Source organism: Rhododendron vialii, chromosome 4a, assembly GCF_030253575.1.
Source record: "Rhododendron vialii isolate Sample 1 chromosome 4a, ASM3025357v1".
NCBI classification, from domain to species: Eukaryota; Viridiplantae; Streptophyta; class Magnoliopsida; order Ericales; family Ericaceae; genus Rhododendron; species Rhododendron vialii.
In genome coordinates, this window is record NC_080560.1 from 31775723 (window position 1) to 31782585 (window position 6863).

Below are 6863 nucleotides of genomic sequence, written 5' to 3' on the forward strand. Positions count from 1 at the left end.
CTCACTCCCATTATCACTCCTAAAAGTTTGAACAGTTGTATGAAATTGAGTTGAAACATAAGCTTGAAATTGAGCAATGACTTGTTTAACCTCAGATTTATAGTGAAGAGGAAATAACCAAGTAAATCTAGTGAAATCATCAACAAGCAACAGATAAAATCTGAAACCCTTATGGGAAGGAATGGGATATGCAATGACTTGTTTAACCTCAGAGTTATAGTGAAGAGGAAATAACCAAGTAAATCTAGTGAAATCATCAACAAGCAACAGATAAAATCTGAAACCCTTATGGGAAGGAATGGGAGATGGTCCCCATACATCCATGTGAATCAATTGAAAAGGTGAGCTAGTAGTAGAAATAGAAACAAGAAATTGAAGTTTATGACTTTTAGCCATATTACAACATCTGCAGTTTACCAAATGAGGTTTAGAAATAGGTAAACTATGTTGCTTTATTAAGGCTTGAAACATAGAAAGACTAGGGTGACCAAGCTTCTGGTGCCAAAGCATAGCAGAAGGAGAAGGGGTGCTTACAAAAGCTGTTGAAGAGGGACCAGAAGAATGCTCAGAGAAGGTCAGAAGAGGATATAGATCCTTGTGACAGGGTCCCTTGTACAGAGTTTGGTGAGAAATCTTGTCCTGAATTTCAAGACCAGAAGAATCAAAGATTAGTGAGCAATGATTGTCCCTAGCAAATTGATAGACAGAAATTAAGTTGTGAGTAATATGAGGTGAATGAAGCACATGAGACAAATGAAGAGGACCTGAAGGTGTTGGAAGCAGTCCTTTGCCAGTGTGTAAAACCTGAAGCTGTGAGCCATTACCCACCATAATGCCTTCCTGAGGATTGGCAGGTTGAGGAAGAGTCAAGTTCTGAAGGTTGTTAGTAATGTGATTGGTAGCCCCACTGTCAAAGTACCAGGGGTTACCACCAGAAGTAGAGGAACCAGCAACTGAAGCATGAGAGAAAGGAGAAGCAGCACCAAAAAACTGATTTCCATTAAAATGTTGGCCTGTGTGGTATCCAGAAAAAGGTGGCAAACTAGAAACAGAACATGTCTCAGTAAATCCAGCAAATGATTGTGATGGAGCAACAGATGGAGAAGAAGATGTAGCATGATGTCCATGTTGCCGTTGGATTTGCATAGGAGGAGGTTGGAACATAGGAATTCCATTGGGATAATTGGTCATCCATGGTGCAAAGTTATACATCCAGGAAGTTGGTGACATCCAAGAGTTTGGTGGAGCAGAAAAACCAGGTGATCTCCACTGATAAGGAAGAAAAGAAGGATACTGAGACCTGTAGTGGCAATAATTGGTAGAATGATTGGTATGGCCACAAATCTCACAAGGCATTCGTGGACCTCTTCCTCTATAAAATCCTCTCAACTGATTTGGAAAAACTGGAAAAGGCTGCTGTGACACATTCTATACTGGCAGAAAAGTAGTAGGTGGACTAAACTGTGGAGAAGGTCCATATGAAGAAGAGCCTACAGTGGATTGACCAGGTCCAGTTACAGAACCACTATGTTGAAGACCATACTGTAAAGGAGGGACAAATTGTGAAGTAAAACCAAGCTGTCCACCAATTGAATTCAAACTAGATGATGTCATAGAGGAACCAGGAACAGATGTGGCCTCAACAGGCAACTTTCCATGTCCTGATTGATGAGTATGAGTAGCAACAAGAACAGAACTAGTGTTTACTCCCGTATGAGAATCCTGAAGAAGTTGAACATCTTCTCCTTTGAGCATATTGACCACGTCATTAAACGTAATATTCTGTCCACTGGTTTGTAAAGCTCGTACAGTAGTCTTCAGTCCATTGAAAACACCAGGTAAACCTCTAAGAGTATGGAAGATAAGGTCATCATCATCAACACAACTGCCTGCCGCAGCAAGTTTTTGGGCATACTCTTTGATGGTATCAACATAACACTCAATAGTAGAGGTCTTGGTGAGATTGTACAACTTATTCTTGAGATCTTGAACATTACTTTTAGACAGCGAATTGTATCTATTGGACAGAGAGTCCCATACTTCGTTTGTATGATGTAACCCTAGAATATAGGGTAAAGTCGTAGGAGAAAGAGAAGAAGTTAAACAAGAAAGTAACTGAGTATCTATGAGTGTCCACAGAGCATACGTAGAATTATGAACCATATTTCCCTCATCATTGCGAGTTTGAGAAGCCGGACACACAGCCGATCCATCAAGATACGCATAGAATCCATTAGCACGCACAATATTCTCAACTTGAATACGCCACAACAAGTAATTTGTACTGTCGAGTTTAATTGTGACGAAATTATGAAAATTTGTCATGAGAAACATGAGTGCAAGAGGAATTGTTACCGCCTCTGTCGATGCCATTACGAGCCATTGAAAGAACATGAAGATCTTGAAGACGACAGTCTGAATTTGACAAAGGAAATCACTGGAATCACCAGAATCTTAGGATCGAAGATCGACTTTCGTTAGAAAAGCTTTGATACCATGAAGAAATTCTGAAAACCCTAGTCAGATATCAAGAGAAGAGAGAGAGAGAAGAGTAGAAAGAGAAGTGAAATGTTATTTCTGAAATCTGTTTTTCTCAACTGATTTCAACGCTGGTCCACGACCACTTTTATATCAAGACAATACATCACAAAGCCAGCTCAGCATTTACTAAACAAAATGAATAACAAACTAACCACTTAACTAAACAGCCCACTAATGACCTTTCTGTACAGGATCAACTGATAGGTATGTTTGTCTTGGGAGAGCGTTTGGCTATTTTTCTGTCAGAAACTAAATTTGATATATGCATCTCAGAAAGGACTTGTAACTATCCCTCTCAAATAAACTATTAAAGCCAACATTATATGTCGAAGGTTTTTTTTTTACTTCGGAATATATATGTCGAAGGTTCTAACATCTTAAGAAAGGGGAATTTTTGTAAAACGCCTTCGTTTTGATACACGGACCACTTGATCCCATGTAAATTATAAATCGATCCTAACTTTTAAACCTATCATACGTGATGCCTTTTAACTTGAACTTGGGGTATAGTTTCACGGGATAACGTTTCTTAAATTCTCGATTTTTTTGGTTATATAAGTCGTCGCTACTTTAGAAGTGAATTTTTTTCAGAACTATACTTCGTGTATAGTATCAAAAGTTAAGCTTGTCTATGGTCCTCCCTCATACCATTATATAAGTAACTCTGTTAATTCACAATTACATAAATGACTATTCATTGTTGTGTAAAAGTGGTCACATCGAGTAAACATATCAAATTGAATTATGGGACATGCCATGGCGTGTCCCCTTACGTGTCCCCGCGGTGTCCCCGTGTCCGACACTCCGATACCTCGACCTCTAGAGGTGTCGGTGCTTCATAGAGCATCAATATAAATAAACAAGCACCATATATACATCATACACACATTAGATTGCACCTTTAACCAAGAATATTTGATGTACTACACATTTAACCCCAAAAAAATTAAAAACCCTTCTGTGTCCCCCAAAATAAATAAATTTAATTTAATGGACACCTACATTCTGCCATGTCCCTACTTTTTTTACCATGTCCCCATGTTGTATCTTCAGCGTTACATTCTCATATCATTCTTCTTCTTGTAGCTAGAGGTTACATATTGATTCCTACGTTTTCGGTAGTGCTTTTTTTTTTTTGCTTTTTTTTTCTGTTTTATCTCAAAATTGGAATACTTTTATAACACAGTTAACACTATATCTGTCTGCCAAGAACCATGTTTGATTTCGAACTTCTAGTTCCAGAGAATAGGCAACTGTATCTTTGCACTTGATTTTCAACATGCAGTCTAACAAGTTTGTTGATGCCTACGCGCTAACTAGTTGAACTACGTGTTCCTTGTTCAATTGGTGGTTTTGGTTGGCAAGTTGTATGATCTATCACCTTGAAGTCTAGTATGGAGATTCTTCTAAAAAGGCAATGCAAAATCAGATGAATTTCCAGTTACAAAATGCAAGCGATGTGGATTCTACGAGGAAGAATTTCAAACCTTACCACTTGGCTCAATTGGTATTTTAGAAATGAATTCCATGGCTCAATTGGTATTTTAGAAATGAATTCCACCGCCTCAGAGAGCTTTCTAGCTCTACTTAAAACTCCTACCATACTACTCCCTCCGTCCCTTATTTATAGTCGGGTATTCCATTTTGGGTTGTCCCTTAATAAGTGTCCATTTTGTAAAGTTAGTGGGCAAAAGTTGGTGAATTGTCTATTTTGTCTCTAAAAGTAGATTCCATTTTAAAAAATAAGTGAGTAAAAGTGTAATGATGATGGGTAAGTAGGGAAAGTGGAGGAAAAAGTTGATGTGAAAGGTATAATGATGTCTTTTTAATAAATTGAAATTACGAAGCAGGACACTTAAAAAGGGACGGAGGGAGTAGCATGGTTTTCAACTGTGGGCTGAATCCTGTATTTCACAAGCATTGCATCAAAGTTCTTCCGAGCTTCATCGACAACAGCAGAACAACCTGCCAATACTGCCGTAAATGTGACAGGATCCGGTTGAGTCCCATTATTCAGCATCTTTTCAAGTAGATCCATGCCGCATTCGCATCACCGTGTGTTGCATGTGTTGAAGTTGTCCAAACAATCACACTCCTATCTTGTGATTGATCAAACACTCTTTGTGCCCCGTGAAGAAAACCCAATTTTGCATAGGTATCAGTAATTGCAGTGGTGACGTAAACATTCCTGTAAAAGCTGTTTCTAATGGCATATGCATGTATTTCTTTCCCACCTTTCAGATTTGAAAAATGAGATAGAGAAAGAAGAATGCTTGAAAGTGTAACCGAGTTTGGCCTTAGTTCGGAGGATTACATCTCTCGAAATAATGCTAGAGCTCCCTCAAGTCAATTGTTCTGTATCAGACCAGAAATTACAGCATTCCACGTACTCAATGCTGGGCTTTTCTTTTCATGGTGAAGATCCAAAGCTTGGTCTACAAATCCATGAAGCATGTACCCAGAGATAATGGCACCATAAGTAACTTCATTCTTGTCACGTTTTCAAGAAGTTCTCTTGCATAATCCAAGCTGCCACATTTGGCATATAATGCAATAAGCGAATTGCAAATTGGAAGGTCCATTTCAATGTCATTACTCATTAGCAATGATAAATTGATGAACATCCATTCCAAACAGAAGATCATTTGACTGCCCGCAAGCTTGCAAACCACTGAACATTGTAACATGATTAGGCCTTAAACCTTCCAAATCCAACATTTCTCTGTACAATCTCTTGCAATCTTCGTAATACCCTTCTGGCGAATATGCAGCAATCATCGAATTCCAAGTCACAATATCTTTCTCTGGCATTGACAATTTCCTTGCTGAAGCAATATCATCATACCTCGAGCAGTATGTAACCAAAGGTTTCATGGCGAAGGGATCCGAATCAAACCCATTTTGCATGACAAAACCATGAAACATTGTAGCGTCTGGAAACAATGGCGACAACGCCTTTTAACACCGATGTTATTTTGAAATTATCTGGTTTTGCGAATCCTGAAGGAGAAGATAACCAGTTGGAAAACAACTTGCATGTAGTTGAAGGAATACCTGTTAGAGGTATAGACTGTAAGTATTCGTACTTCCACTTTCCAAGTCATTATCCCGTCGATGCATCCAACCACAGACTTAGGACATTCCAACTAAAATTTTGTTAGTCCATTATCCCATTTTGGGTTTTTTTCAAAATGTTGGTCCTTTTCCAAAAATGGAAGGAGTAATTTGATGATTTTTCAAAAGTTTCCCTCAAGTGAATATAAGTGTTGTAAAGTAGGTAAAATATAAAGATAATGGTATAAATAATAGTCATTAAATTTGAATGTAGGTTTACATGTCTCTTTAAATAGTTGAAATTTCCAAAAGGAACCAACAATACAGAACGGATGGCCCGTAAAATAAATACGAGATATACAGCCCCGAAGCCAAAAAAAAAAAAAAAAAAACTTGATTTTCAGAATCCCAAATGATTGATATTTAGACCGCTAAAAACACAATTGTTATAGGTACGGCCATACCCCAGCTGTAGCCATACCCTACTTTTAAGTTTCGCCATACCGACGTACCCGTATCATTTGAACTAATATCTGTACGCGTGCTTCTTCGACAACGGTAAATAGATTCATATCTCCGTTTGATGAAAAAAAACAAAACAAAAACAGCAAATGGATTCAACAAATATAGCCAAAACCCAAAGGGTTTGCTCATTCCTAAAATTTTAGGTTTGAGCTCTCTCAAATGCTATAAACTTCTTTGGGGTCGGTCCATACAGACATTTACTCTCGCTTTAATTGGAATCTCTGCAAGTGGGTGGTGAAATGAGTCCTCGAAGATTAGTCGAGGTATGCATAAGCTGGCCACGGCACCTGACTTATATAAAAAACAAAACAAAAACCAACAGCCAAAACACAAATATATAGTCGTATTTGATTTCAGAATCCTTAACAATTTATTTTTGTTTAGCTCGACTTATTTATTCGGCAAAAACGGTGGAAAAAAAAAGAAAAAAAGAGTAGTAGTTCTTAAGACATCCAAAACGAAGCCTAAGTGATCAACATCACATAAATTAAATAACATGAACACGGTTGATTGATAAAACGAATTCCATTTCGTACAAACATGGTTGAAAATAGTTGTTTTCTGCATAAGATTTTTGAATTAAATCAAACACAGAAATAAAATTACTAAAAGTATAAATTATATTTCTATCTAGGAATTAAATTTTTAGCATTCTATTCCCTACTCGAGAAAATTCTTAGCAATTTGATTCGTATTAAAGATATTCATATATACTGAAGATTTCGGTCATAGACGAGAAATTC

The 6863-nt window shown here is 37.6% G+C and overlaps 1 pseudogene; it reads right to left on the reverse strand.

Moving 5' to 3' along the window:
• Window positions 1–1428: 1428 nt before the first annotated feature.
• Window positions 1429–5466, reverse strand: LOC131323913 (pentatricopeptide repeat-containing protein At2g37310-like; annotated as a pseudogene).
• Between the last annotated feature and the right edge of the window lie 1397 nt (window positions 5467–6863).